Raw genomic sequence first — 16146 nt, 5'->3', positions numbered from 1 at the left:
TAGTCAGAGGTTCTCGTGCATACAGAGGTCCCGGGGACCACTGATGATCCCATATAGACAGACACGGCTTAGGGAATCCCCACAATCTTTCCTAATACTTTTTGGTGCTTATTTATTTAGTTGGCATTGGGGACAATGCCAGCTTTTATTTGAGGGGGTGCACCCTAAATTTTTGGATGACTGTATATATTATTACATTTTATGTCTTCTTGATTTTCATCTTTGGTCTGTATATAATTTTACGTTTAGTGTCACGACCCAAACCGAAGGGCCGCGACGGGCACCCGGTGCCTTACTCAACCGAGTACCAACATAACATATCTTTCTTAACATGTTATCATGAGTAAATGAGCTAGAAAACCCGTCATGAGATAACAAGAATAAAACATAAGGGAATACTCAACATATGAAGACCCAACATGATATACAAACTAATATATGTGACATATGGGCCTATAAGGCCGACATGACCATTTGTAAACTCGAAACATAGGCCGACAAGGCCATATGATTATCCATACACCTGACATGTGTCTACAAGCCTTAAAGAGTACATAAAATCATAAAGGTCGGGACAGGGCCCCACCATACCAATCAATACATATCCAAAGTATACTGACCAAATAGGCAACTCCGGAGCAAGTGGAGTGCACCAACACCTTAGTTGAGTTGATAGCCTACTAGGAGGACTATCAACCTATCAATCGGGACCTGCGGGAATGAAACGCAGCATCCCCTAGCAAAAGGGACGTCAGTACGAATAAAGTACCAAGTATGTTAGCCAGGAAAGCATAAACAAGAACAGTAATGTAAAGAGAGAGATAGAGGAGATACAACCTGTAACATCTGAGTACCTCTAGGGGCTATGATATGAAATGCATAATACATATATATACATAAAAAATTTAAAAACATTTGCCTTTGTGGGCATCATCATCATCATATCGTACCCGGCCTCAAAGAGGACTCTGTAAAAGTATACCCGACCATCATAAGGTTCGGTAGAATCGTACTCGGGCACGTGGAGCTCGGTAAACCCAACTGATCAGTGGTTGCACAATATGTGTTGTACCCGGCCGACTATAGCGCGGCTAGGTAGAGTAAAATAGATACATATACATAATGCATGCTCGACTCATAGAATCACATTCTAAACCTTTTGGAGTGACTTAAGAACATTATGGACATCCCTACCATCAATATGAACCTTAGTAGGATTTAAGGATCATACAAACTTGTTTAGAATAATTTTATAAGGAAAGAACAACATGGACAACCTTAGTTGCTAGGAGTAGATCCGTTATGAAGTAGCGTATTCATTTCACTTTAGATCATGCCAAAAGAAAGAAGAAAGTGCCTTAACATACCTTAAACCCGTTGAGTCCTTAATCACTTCCAAGCAACTCTTCAAACAAGTCAACTCAATCTATCATAGTATAAGGAGATTCAAAATCAGTGCTTAGCAAAGGCTAAGTCTATAACTTAAGCTAGTAGCTCGTTTACGTAAATTTTGGCAGCATATCCCTTGTAACAAGGGCCTCCTCCAATACCATATACAAACAACAATGACCAGAGTAATCCATCAATACATAATTATCAATATCAAGACACCATATAACAACAACAAGTCACAACTACATTACGACGAGCGGTTAGCTCAGATTGGAATCCGTATACCCCTTATCAATCCTTATAGACTTCTTACTTCAACATAAAAGTATCATTAATATTATAATGAAGTCATTAATCAATGATTCCAGCCTTAAACCATATATTTATAATAACGAAAATAATCCACAACTTCAACTATCCTCAATTAGCAACTTTATTCACTAGTTCATGTCTAGCCCATCCATTTAACTTAATCAACATCAAGATAACCTTAGGAACAAGAAAGATCACAATATACATACCTTATACAGTAACTTCAAGTCATAATCCAAGTTATATTCAGTTTACAACAACCGTTAATAGCAATACAACGCCATAGAAGTGACTTAAGCTAATCCAAGTATTTTCTTGTAGTTTATCATCCTAATAACTTAACCAACATACAAGCAAGATTAAGCACAATTAGTAGGCTGTTATACTCACCTTAGAAAGCAGAAACAACTTGGAATTTCATCCAAATACAGCCCACAACAATCCTCAATGACAACACAACCTCAAAGAGGTGTTGTTCTTCACTAGAACTAAGTTTTGATGTTGAAATATGGTGTAATCACTTTGGAATCACTTCAAACCCTTGTGGTATATGTTTAGGAGGGTTAGGAGAAGTTTGGAGACGAATTTTAGTTGATAAATGAGCAAAAATAGGCTTCAAAATCGTTTATAAATTGAAGTAGGTCAACCACCGCCTAAGTGGGTCCCATTGGGAGCTACTTGCGCGGTCTCGCGAAAACGCGAATATCTCTCTACTCCGATGTCACATTGACGAACGGTTTTATGTGTTAGAAACAAGACTCGCAGACCTTCAATTTGGTAGGTAGAACACCCCATGATTCCAAGTATATTTGGAGAAATTCTCAGATATATTTGACCTAAATTTCAGCAAATTTATGAATGTAACTTGTGATGACCTTTGCCAACTCTTGTTCCACAACTTGCTTGCCTTCAAAATGTAGAAAATGAATATCATACGACTAAAATAACTCATAGAATAACCTCCTTATCATGTTAATAACCCTAGTCTCACCCCAAAGTACATGTTATAACATTCGAAACTTGTCGACTTTCGACGAAACTTATTTTCTTCAATTGGTTTAGCTTCTAAGATTTCCAACCCTCTTGGTACTCGTTATTCATGATCTTAAATATTTGTAACCTCCAAGGTAACATGATTAACTTACTTTATTTGCTTCCAAATATAATCTCATTTCCGAGCTTACATCAATGACTTACGACGTACTCTCACGTATGAAAACTTGGGGTGTAACATCATTCCCCCCTTTGGAACATTCGTCCTCGAATGTTGACTGATGCGCTTATCAGTTTCATAAACTATGGCTCTTACGAATACTTTAATGCTCATCTTTCCATCTAAGCAATTGTTTTGTGAATAAATCGAAATGCTTGGGCATTCCCCCTTTTAGGCCTCTTTGTCACACCATGACATGTGGTTGGAATTCTTCCAACATCGTAACATTTGATACCTTATGTCATGCAGTATGTACGACTGTGTCCTTGTATGAGCGCCTAGCGACTTTGTATTCTCTTTTTCCTCCATCTTTTAGCCAATCTCTAAGCCTCACTTTATGAACATATATAGAATTATGACAAGCTGTCCCTCTAGGCATCTATAGGTGTACTGATGTCTTTCGCTTGGTACTTTATCGAACTTAAGACTATATTTCTATCTCTTGTTTCATAGCCTTGTATATCTATCCTTATGGATTTACTACATCTAGGTAGGTTATACTATACCATAAAACTTACTTCGGTTTATTATTACCGAGGTTTGCTACCCAACTCCAGGTTACTCTCTCGCTGCTTATCCTATATGTATAAATCTAAGTCCTTTAGTGCTTCCTCATTATTATTCATCTAAGAATAACAAACAAATCTCATCTCGAACTTTGGAACTTGTACCCATCTATTGTTTATTCACCTTAATGTTGATCTATAATCTATCACTGATAACTTGCAACCTCTTACGTAATACACTGTCACTAGGGCTCACATCTTATCGGGGAACATATGAAGTGATTTTCCTGATCCACCTAGGGATAATACTATACTTCAATAACCGTATTTCATTGCATCCCAACGCGATTCATCTTATGGGGGTATTCTAATCCCGTGCAATTAATGAAATCCCTTTCTCGTTAAATCATTACTCAATCAAAGGCCTAAGAATCAGACTCCTCTGTGTTCATTCAGGCTGTACCGAGCTTTTTATTACATATGGAAATCATCAGCTCCCTTGTTTTGATGGGTTTAATCCCGAGGACATACATATTCTCGTCACCTTCTCACTCACCTTTTCATATCCTTACTCCTATCTACCTAAAACCTTGTTGCTCTACAATACTTTACCTTAGGACCTACACCGATCTATTTATACTACTCGCAACCTTCCTTTAACTTGCTAGCACCATAAATTTCCTTTCGTGCCTTCTCAGTTGTCCTTAAATGTAAGCAATTACTTTTGCTGGTCGTTCTATCACTTGTTGCATGAATACTTGGCTTGTCTTTTTGCCCACGAATACTATAATTTCCTGTACCTCATATGATCTCAAACATCACCTTTGATGGCTTTTTTTTACCATTCATTAGCCATGATAGGTGCCACTTTCTTATGGAGTGTATACAATATTGTAGTGAGACTGTTGTTACAGGATAATTTACTCTTTAGCTCACTATGCTTAGGTGGAAACCTTCTTCCTTATTTCCTCAGCTAGTCTTTCATTGTAGTACTTAGGGAGACCTTCTGGCTCTTGTAAAGTTGCGAGCTTGATATATCGTACACCCGAAGGTAATTTTCGTTATTCTTACTCGCCCATAATAATCCTTAGTTACATAAATTTATGCCTTTGTGCTCGTAGGGTTACTTCTAAGCTCAAATTTTTATTGTCTCCTTAGTGGCACTCTCTCTTATTTTTATAAACCTTAAAAATGGTACCTTTAATTGCCTCAACTCCTATCTGAAACTTTTTCAAATGATTGCGATCTCGTATCTGCGAGACTGAACTATGCTGCGGTTCACTACATTTATCTTGCATGATCTATTGATTTATCTGTGACCTCTTGTCTAGCCATAACTGGTCTCTTCCTGAATCAACTACTAATTACTCGTTGGTCCATTCTCATATATATATATATATATATATATATATATATATATATATATATATATATATATATATATATATATTCTACATAATCCTTCTTGGGATATATCCTTTGTCTTAACTTATCTCCCTCCACTAGCTCCTGATGTATCAAGTGTCCATTCACACTTATTTATCAATAACATCCTGGCCGGAAACTTTTACTGCCACTCCCCGGTGTCGTGCTTGTATAATGTTCTAGAGTCGCAACATATCTGCAGGAACTGAATAAATGCAACATCATCCCTTTCTCCTTTTTACCACATTCTACCTTTACCATTCCATAGTTAACTGAACCGCTTAACTCCGACTTAATATCATATCACACCATATTCCCCCCTTCAGTGGAGTACTAAGATTTAGTACTACGACGATCTACCTATAGTTGTTTTACCTCTTCATCTTTGGCGTCTTTTCACATTATCAATGAACCTTAATCACCTTATGGTAACCTTCTGTACTAGGGATAACTAAATTTCTCACGCCCGAAGGTGACACCTACGGTAACTGGCACACTTAGTCCCTTAAGATTAACTCTGCTCAGAGTGCTTGCTTTAGGTAAGCGACTTCCTAAATAACCTTTAAAGGTTATTCGTCTGTTGTCTATTCTATTATTGTTGGAGCACGATCTTTGAAATTCTCACGATGTCGACCATTATCAAATCCTCCGGTCCCTAATTCATGTTCGGTTTTATCTTGTTCACCAGCCCATACTGATTTTTATTACTCTGGGGTCTAACCTTTCCTCCTGGTAATCACGTTGAAGTCACCAACTCATTTCTCGAAATAAGAATATGACTTTATGGCTTATACTCTTTTATTGCCTTAAGGCTTGTCACCTCTTGTATTTTCCTTCACTTGACTATAGACTCTATCATCGTGTCATATTTTGATTTACTGTTATTACCCATATATCACATCTTACTCATGATGCTTCATTTATTTTCTTCTTATTCTCCGGATAATATTTCTTTTGTCTATCACTTTATTCTGAAAACTTCAACAAAAAGTTCTTTCCCTATAAGCTCCCCTAGCTTCATCTCACTAGCTCTTGGGAATGCCTAACATTCTTTTTTTTACTCTGGGCTAGAGTCATACTAAGGTAAATATTTGTCCCTTCTAGGATCCCACTACCTATCTTCTGAAATTTTTGAATATTCCAGTATTCGTATCTGATTGTACTACTCTAGAGTTCACCATCTGGGTGTCTTAGAAGGAGATCTATTACCATATTTGCACCATCTTTCGGAAACGGTAGTTAATGATAACAACCTATCCATAATTTTTGGGTTACTCTAACTCCAACTGGATCTTGATATCCCATCTTTCTCTTAAATAATATTTGTTAGCTCCTATAGAACATAACTGAGATGGGTGTGGCCAATTGTACTTACCTCTGTCATTGATGAAGGTACCAAAATGCTTATATTTCTCTGCCTAATTTGAAAATATTGATAATCTTCATTATCTGGGTGACTCGTACCCCTCTTCACCTTACTTCTTTTACTTGTTAAAACTTGTATCTAGCTTCTGAATTCCTCATAGATTTTCACCATATTCGTGAATAGATATTCGTGCCTTAAGGCTCCTTATTAAGAATCATACACATCTTAGTACACACATGATCTGTTGAAGACCTCATATTTACTCATCATAAGCATGATGTGAAATCGAGTTCCTCTGACTCAACCCTTCCACATCCACATGCAGTCTCTTACCAACTATCTTTGTGGATGTAGGTATCGTTGTATTACGACTAAAGTCGAATTTAGGAGTTTGAATTCTTACAACTGAGCTCTACTGCACGATCTTGAGTAAGAAGAAAGAGTGACAGACCTAAATGCCTTGTAGCCTCCTACTTATAAGTGTGGTGCACAACACACCCATAAACAAGACTCTACTAGACACGGGTTGTAGACTCCCTAAGACAGAACTGCTCTAATACCACTTTTGTCACGACCCAAATCGAAGGGCTGCAACGGGCACCCGGTGCCTTACTCAACCGAGTACCAACGTAACATATCTTTCTTAACATGTTATCATGAGTAAATGAGCCAGAAAACCCGTCATGAGATAACAAGAATAAAACATAAGGGAATACTCAACATATGAAGACCCAACATGATATACAAACTAATATATGTGACATATGGGCCTATAAGGCCGACATGACCATTTGTAAACTCGAAACATAGGCCGACAAGGCCATATGATTATCCATACACCTGACATCTGTCTACAAGCCTCTAAGAGTACATAAAATCATAAAGGTCGGGACAGGGCCCCGCCATATCAATCAATACATATCCAAAGCATACTGACCAAATAGGCAACTCCGGAGCAAGTGGAGTGCACCAACACCTTCGCTGAGCTGATAGCCTACTAGGAGGACTGTCAACCTATCAATCGGGACCTGCGGGCATGAAATGCAGCGTCCCCAGGCAAAAGGGACGTCAGTACGAATAAAGTACCGAGTATGTTAGGCAGGAAAGCATAAACAAGAACAGTAATGTAAAGAGAGAGATAGAGGAGATACAACCTGTAACATCTGAGTGCCTCTAGGGGCTATGATATGAAATGCATAATACACATATATACATAAAAAATTTAAAAACATTCGCCTCTGTGGGCATCATCATCATCATATCGTACTCGGCCTCAAAGAGGACTCGGTAAAAGCGTACCCGACCATAATTAGGTTAGGTATAATCGTACTCGGCCACGTGGAGCTTGGTAAACCCAACTGATCAGTGGTTGCACAATATGTGTCGTACCCGGCCGACTATAGCGCGGCTCGATAGAGTAAAATAGATACATATACACAATGCATGCTCAACTCATGGAATCACATTCTAAACCTTTTGGAGTAACTTAAGAACATTATGGACATCCCTACCATCAATATGAACCTTAGTAGGATTTTAAGGATCATACACACTTGTTTAGAATAATTTTATAAGGAAAGAACAACATGGACAACCTTAGTTGCTAGGAGTAGATCCGTTATGAAGTAGCGTATTCATTTCACTTTAGATCATGCCAAAAGAAAGAAGAAAGTACCTTAACATACCTTAAACCCGTTGAGTCCTTAATCACTTCCAAGCAACTCTTCAAACAAGTCAACTCAATCTATCATAGTATAAGGAGATTCAAAATCAGTGCTGAGCAAAGGCTAAGTCTATAACTTAAGCTAGTAGCTCGTTTACGTAAATTTTGGCAGCATCTCCCTTGTAACAAGGGCCTCCTCCAATACCATATACAAACAACAATGACCAGAGCAATCCATCAATACATAATTATCAATATCAAGACACCATATAACAACAACAAGTCACAACTACATTACGACGAGCGGCAAGCTCCGATTGGAATCCGTATACCCCTTATCAATCCTTATAGACTTCTTACTTCAACATAAAAGTATCATTAACATGATAATGAAGTCATTAATCAATGATTCCAGCCTTAAACCATATATTTATAACAACGAAAATAATCCACAACTTCAACTATCCTCAATTAGCAACTTTATTCACTAGTTCATGTCTAGCCCATCCATTTAACTTAATCAACATCAAGATAACCTTAGGCACAAGCAAGATCACAATATACATACCTTATACAGTAACTTCAAGTCAAAATCCAAGTTATATTCAGTTTACAACAACCCTTAATAGCAATACAACACCATAGAAGTGACTTAAGCTAATCCAAGTATTATCTTGTAGTTTATCATCCTAACAACTTAACCAACATACAAGCAAGCTTAAGCACAATTAGTAGGTTGTTATACTCACCTTAGACAGCAGCAACAACTTGGAATTTCATCCAAATACAGCCCACAACAATCCTCAATGACAACACAACCTCAAAGAGGTGTTGTTCTTCACTAGAACTAAGTTTTGATGTTGAAATATGGTGTAATCACTTTGGAATCACTTCAAACCCTTGTGGTATATGTTTAGGAGGGTTAGGAGAAGTTTGGAGACGAATTTTAGTTGAAAAATGAGCAAAAATAGGCGTCCAAATCGTTTATAAATTGAAGTAGGTCAACCACCGCCTAAGTGGGTCCCATTGGGAGCTGCTTGCGCGGTCTCGCGAAAACGCGAATATCTCTCTACTCCGATGTCGTATTGACAAACGGTTTAATGCGTTAGAAACTAGACTCGTAGACCTTCAATTTGGTAGGTAGAACACCCCATTATTCCAAGTATATTTGGAGAAATTCTCAGATACATTTGACCTAAATTTCAACAAATTTATGAATGTAACTTGTGATGACCTTTGCCAACTCTTGTTCCACAACTTGCTTGCCTTCAAAATGTAGAAAATGAATATCATACGACTAAAATAACTCATAGAATAACCTCCTTATCATGTTAATAACCCTAGTCTTACCCCAAAGTACATGTTATAATATTCAAAACTTGTCGACTTTCGATAAAACTTATTTTCTTCAATTGGTTTAGCTTCTAAGATTTCCAACCCTCTTGGTACTCGTTATTCATGATCTTAAATATTTGTAACCTCCAAGGTAACATGATTAACTTACTTTATTTTCTTCCAAATATAATCTCATTTCCGAGCTTACATCAATGACTTACGACGTACTCTCACGTATGAAAACTTGGGGTGTAACATTTAGTTACTTTTATTGCACTTTTTTATCTTTCATTTGGTCTGTATATAGAGTTACACTATTGTATATACTCATCCCCCGTTGTATATTCAAATCCCCTATTGTACATAATCATTCTATTTTTTATTTTCGTAAAACAATTTCATTTTTAGCTTCTTATATTGGCTCGCAGCTTCTTGTTTCATTTTTGGCGCTTTCAATAAGCCTTTGGTTTTCTTAATTTCACGGTTCTTTCCAAAGGTGGAGTATTGTGTGAACCGGGTGGCTCTTCCTGGTGATGGAGGGTGTGACAACCTTCTTAAGGGTTTGAGTCCATTTTTGTTTTTTATTTTTGGTAGCTTGTAGTTAAGGGTACCTCAAGCAAAGCTTCACTTGGGCGTAACACATTTTCTTTTGATCCCATGGTCAAAGACAAGTTGTTGTATTTAGGATGGTGAAAGACCTTGAGACTCTTGTGTTGACCAAACAATCATCATGTGGTCTTTCGGGACTATTGTGTGCTCAATCGTGTCTAAGGTTGTTGTCAGCCCCCGACTCTATGTCTTTAGCAATACTTGAGCTTGTGTGGTTAGAAATCGAATTGTGAGTCCAAGTCCCGAGCCAATGGTCTAGAACTGCCCTGAATGTCTGTTGAGGCGAAATCTTGAGTGAAATTTGGCTTGAGAAGTGATTATAGGCTCTCCTTGATCCAAATGATAGTTGAACAATTCAATAGCCCACCAATGATATAATTCCTAGTTAACCCTTTTCAACCTTAAACCTTTTTCTTTCAAGAACCAATACTATAAGTCTATACCCGTTCTAAAATATCTTGGCACCTGATATTTCCTTGATCAATGGCAAAACTCTAAGTTTGGAGGGAGAGACGAGAAAGGGAACAAAGTGGTAAAAGGTACAAAAGCAAAAAAAAAGGCAATGAAAAAGAAAAGAAAAGAAAAAAGACAAAAAGAAAGCCCAATGTGAAAAAGAATAAAAAGGGATTCAAGAAAAACAAAAGAGAAAAAGGTGTAGAAAAAGTTGAAAAAGGAGAAACACTTTGAAATGCATAAGAAAGAGTGACATTATGCCTCTCTAACCCCTTAAAAGAAGTGAGATACTCAAAGAGTCAAAAGAATTTTGCCAAATGAATCAAAAGAAGTGCTTAAGGGAAGATGGAACCCATTTACACCAAAAACTTTTCCTACCCTGAACCAAAAGCCTTCACATTGACTCCTCAAAAGCCCTATATGATCTTGAGTTGAATGACGCTTACATTAGTGGATACTTACATGAGCGGCAAGCATATGGTACTTAGAACCAGACTTGTGGCCTTTCCTTGAGAAAGATGAGTGAATTCCCATTAACCTCGGTTTGTGTGCTAATAGTCTAAAAGGTGAGGTTTGCTTAGGGAGAGTTGAGGATGTGTGAGTTTGGGTTCCACAATGACCAAAGTAATTGAGAGAGTTCTTTGATGTAATGAGTCAACTCTTGATGCTCTTGTGTCACACTTGATCCATAGTTTTTCAAAGTTTAAATGTTGTTAATGATTCATTAGTATTGAGGGCAATTATTAGTCCCAATTGATGTTTGTTGAGGTTACTTTAGGATAGTTGGAAATACTTGGATTTTCCCTTAAGGGGTGGGTCTTATTTTGTTTGCTTGAGGACAATCAGAGGCTTAAGTTTGGGGGAGTTGATAAGTAGGGATTTTAATGAGTTTCATGCTCCTTCTTGCCTATGCTTTGATTATAAATTGTTACAAAATAGTCTCAAAAGGCTCATAAGTTATGCTTGATTGTAGGTTTGATCGACAAAGTGACGAAATGTCAAAGATCGGCTCAAAAGGAGTGAAACCTGCTCAAGTATCAAAGACAAAGTAACCTAAGGGCAAACAAGCCTAGTGCGGACCGCACAAAGTTGAATGCGGCCCCACTAGGTGATTCAGAGAGATGGCAAAACTGGGCTTCAGGCAATGCGGCCGCAGTACACGTTGCACAGTCCACGGTGAAGGTTCCGCGTCCGCACTACCTTTTTGTGCGGTCCGCGGAAGAGAGATTCAGAGAGATGAAAAATGCCAAAGTTCAAGCCATGCGGTGCGCGGTCATTATTGTGCGGACCGCGCCAGCTGCCTCCGCGGTCGCGGTCCGTGGAGCCCAAGTTCAGAGAGCCTAGAATTGAAGTCCAAGAGCCTAGTGCGGCCGCGGTCCATTTTATGCAGCCCGCACTGACCCCACAGAGGTATTTTTGTCCAGTTTTCCCAGCCTAGTATAAATAGAATATTTTACCATTTTTTAGGTTATATGATATATCTAGAACTGAGCTGCGCTCGTGGGATCCTCATCTGTAGCCATTTTTGGCATCTTAGCTTCAAATTAACGATAGATTCTTGTATTTTAATTTAGCATTTAATTAATATGCCTTGTTCTTCATCTATTTCTCTATTTTCTCCTTCAAGCATGAGTAGCTAAACCCATTAGCTAGGGTTGTGGCTCAACCCTAGTGTGGGTAATTGATGGGTGTTGCCATCTATTGTTAGATTGACTATGGGTGTTTGTTATTTGGGTCAATTTTATGTTTTAATCTATGAATTGGTAGTTGCAAACACTGGTTTGAGCTAAGTTGACTTGGCTCTTCTTGAGAAAGAGAGCCTAAGTCTCCAAAATTGACCCAACAAGGAATTGAGATGCACTCAAGAGAATTGATAGTCCAAATTAAAGGGTTAAACCTCGAAAGAGTAATTACCTAACTTGAACCCTAGTTACTTGAGCTAATTTGCCTACCCATTTGGTCTCGAGAGAGTCAATTGGGCAAAATCACTCTCTCTATCGAGAGGTGTAAGAGTGGGTAAAATTGTGCAACGGTTATAGCATAAGCCCCAATTATGTCAATAGAATCTTAGTAACATCTACCCGTCAATTAGCCACCTAGGTAATGTCACGACCCTAATGCCCTTCTTCCCATTAGAGACAACTTATCAATTATCTCATAGCATAATCTAGTTTCAATTAATAGTTTGATAATAGTAGTTTATAATCAAAAACCCAAAAATGTATGGAAGTGACATTTGAAATAATTACACAACTGTAGTCTAGATAGATACTCCACTCCATTCCTAGCTCCCTGTGGAAATCGATCCCGACCCTCATATCGGGTAAAAGTTATTGCGACCCTCTCTTCCTACTTTTTAGTAGTGTGGAGTTAGCAGCAATCAATGATCCGCATACGGAATGTGCTAAGAGCAAGAGAAGAAGATGTTTGATGCTTGGAGAATACATTTCCTTCATTAGAGCTCCAATAATGAACTAATGCATGCCATTGGTCTTCTTCTCCCCTATCTGGACGTTTATCTAAGCGCTCAATATCATTGTTGTATGGCTCATAACCGATCATTTTTGCTTCATGCTTCCATTCTTTCCATTTAGATCCAACCGATGTCATCAACATACGCCGCATATCCTCAGTTGCATCAGTATTTTCCTGCAAACATCAACATATAACACATATATAAAAGCATAATATCAATAAGCATATTAGTATATAACATTTTTCTTTATTTTTCCAAGCACCTTAATATGAGCCCATATCCTATTCTTGTATAGTTTAGGCACAAGCCTCCAATCTTGATGATTTAAGGGAACTAAAATTCCATTTCGTGCTATGACACACCAAGTTTTGAACTCAATCTAGTTGCATCAAGCCCAATAGCTTGGCTAAGATCATTGAACTCAACATGTAAAATGCCACCATCTTTTCCCCATCCTGAGTGCATCATAGTAGGACCCCTAGGTCGCTTAGATTACTCTTCACTAGCACTAGAGTCTGCAATAACCAAATATAAAAAAGAGGATGCCTATGAAAAAGTGTACAAATACACGAAATGTAACTATTCAAGAAAGATAAGATATTATACAGAATAAGTACCTAGAGAATTTTCTATTTGATGTAAATCATTTCTTGATTTTCCAGATCGGATAGCTTGTCCTTCATTTTGGGGCCAGTTTTGAGGTGGTTGAGGCATCGCCGCACCTCCTATTTGTTCTTCTTGTTGCTCCGAAAAATCAAGCAGAAACATTTCTTGACTAGAATTTCTGTCTTTTTCTTGCCATCACAACAAAGTTGCTCAAAAACTGTAGTTCCTGTAAAATTGAAAAATATTTTCTACTATCCAAAAGTATAAAATAATATCAAACTAATAAGCCAAACAAAAAGACACATGCACATATGAGATTTGAACAACTAAAAAGCATAGTAAGAAATCTCCAACTCAATGATCTATATATGTTCAATAACAATCTTGACAAAAATAATAAAAGTAACTAAGATATATCGTCTTCTTTATCATATGTCTCATTACTTTCCAAAGTAAGTAGGTGAATTTCTATTCCTGACACACCTTCTCTAACCCATTCAATATCCTCTTCATTTTCAAATACAGTATAATCCAGCTGTTGTTCGGGCCACAATTCCATGTGCTCTTCCATTTGCTCATTTGCTGGTTTGTTTTCACCTAAATTATACAAACCTCTTGGTTTAATTTCAACTACAATCTGTCATTCTTTTGCCATTGGATGATTGACATAAAACACATGTTGAACTTGAGAAGAAAGGATGAAAGGTTCATTTGACGGGTGCTTCCTTTTGTAGAGTAGATGAGAAAAATTAATAAGAGTAAATCCATAATCATCTTCCACAATAAGCCCCTTGTTATTGTCCACCCATTCGCATCCAAATAGAATAAACTTGAGGTTTGCGATATAATACAACTGAATTATGTCCGTGAGAATTCCATAAAAGGTGACTTCTGCTAATATGAGATTTCTGTCTCTTGCGCTTGCATAGCTCTGAGTGGCAACCTTTACCATAACTCCACTATTTTGTGTTTTTAGCTTTGCATCACGAGACTTTGTTAGGTATCTAACTCTATTACTTTTATATTCGTTCATCCTTTTTGCTTCCTTTGAGGGACCAATAGCTAGATTTTGAATTTCTTCTGGTATTTGCTCACCTGCCATATGTATCTTCTCAACCTATCAATTATAAATAAGCAAGAACTAATTAAAAATTGATATTGTATATAGTGTGTGTGCGTGTAAAAGCATTTTAGTTGGCTCACAATTATATGTTTTCTAAATCATATGTGAAATTTTTCATTGTGAATTCAATCCACATCATGTCTAGACGAGAATTTTGCTTCTTGATTTCTTTTATATGCTCACTACAAAAGTAAAATAAATAATAACTTAATAAAAGAAATTATAATTATTATAACTTAATAACTAATTATAACAAAAAATATTATTGATACTTACTCGCGGTATGGAGTTATGGTAGCAGAATTAAATAAAACATATATCTATGCTTGGGCATGGGTAATGTCATCAAGCGTGAACCCGTCAATTTTAGTTTACTGACGACCCTCTTTATTTGGAATCTCATTATACAAACCATAATTTCTTAAAGATGGATTTAACTTTGTTGTCACGACCCTAAATTCGTTAAAGGTCGTGATGGCGCCGGACACCACTGTCAGGCAAGCCAACACTAAATAGTTAATTAAATTCTCATTTTTATATTTCTGAAATTATAAATTTCCTTCAATTTAACTAGTAAAAGATGAACTTTAAGGAATAATAATAATGTTTTCCAATTTCAATACCAAATATCCCATAATTATTCCCAGAACCCGGTGTGACAAGTGCACGAGTATTTACTAGGAAATAAAATAAAATAATATAACTGTCCGGATTTCAAATATGGACAGAAAATAAAATACAAATACTTTAAAGGAGACTCTGCTGGCTTCGAATCGTACATAAGATACAACTCACCTAAGTCCCCGTATCAATCACAATGTTGCATCTACAAGGCCATTAGACATACATGTGCCTGTACAATAAAATGTACAGCAAGTGTAATATGAGTACGAAAATAGCGCGTACCCAATAAGTATCCAGTCTAATCTCAAAAAAGTAGTGACGAGAGGTCGACTCCGACCCTTACTATGGCCAACAATAATATATCGTTAGTATGATAAATCATGGTTTCCATAAGACGACTATAAACTCAATAACGTGAAGCAGGTAAAACATTCTTTTGTTAATAGTAGATTTCCAAATTTATTTTCATATTATTAATAATTCATATCTCCGGCCAATGAGGCCACATCAATCATAAATAACCCCAAAACAGTCAATCAAGTCATGCGCAAATCATGTTGAGGTCGTACGTTCCGATCTAACATAATATTAATTGTGCACTACCGAAGGGTCGAATAGCGGGATCCGTAGATGCATCTATTTACTAGCGAGGCATTCGGCCCGATCCACAAATAGCAATTTATTTTTAAAGGAAAACACAATTTCACATTTACAGTCAACTATTCCATTAAATCTTTCGAGTAAGTGAATTTACCTTTTATACTTCTTTTATCAAGTTTCGATGACTTAAGTAATTGAATTAGCAAGTAAGAGCGCAAACATTTCAATAAAGCACGATACGGGTCCTAAACCACCCAGACAATAGCATAATAGTAGCTACGTATGGACTCTCGTCACCTCATACGTACGTATTCCCAACAAATAGGCACACACATGTCACGACCCCAACCGGACCCAGTCGTGATGGTGCCTCTCGTGAAGACAAGGCTAGCCGACACAAATCCCCAATCCAATCAACAGTTATATTATTTCATAAATAAGTC

The 16146-nt window shown here is 37.3% G+C and overlaps 1 pseudogene; it reads right to left on the bottom strand.

Annotated features, from left to right (window-relative positions):
• The window catches only part of LOC138877995 (uncharacterized), a 42848-nt pseudogene extending 28835 nt beyond the window's left edge, over window positions 1-14013 (bottom strand).
• Between the last annotated feature and the right edge of the window lie 2133 nt (window positions 14014-16146).

Source organism: Nicotiana sylvestris, chromosome 9 (genome assembly GCF_000393655.2).
Source record: "Nicotiana sylvestris chromosome 9, ASM39365v2, whole genome shotgun sequence".
NCBI classification, from domain to species: Eukaryota; Viridiplantae; Streptophyta; class Magnoliopsida; order Solanales; family Solanaceae; genus Nicotiana; species Nicotiana sylvestris.
The sequence above is the reverse complement of the archived record's forward strand: the minus strand, read 5'-3'. Positions and strand labels throughout refer to the sequence as shown.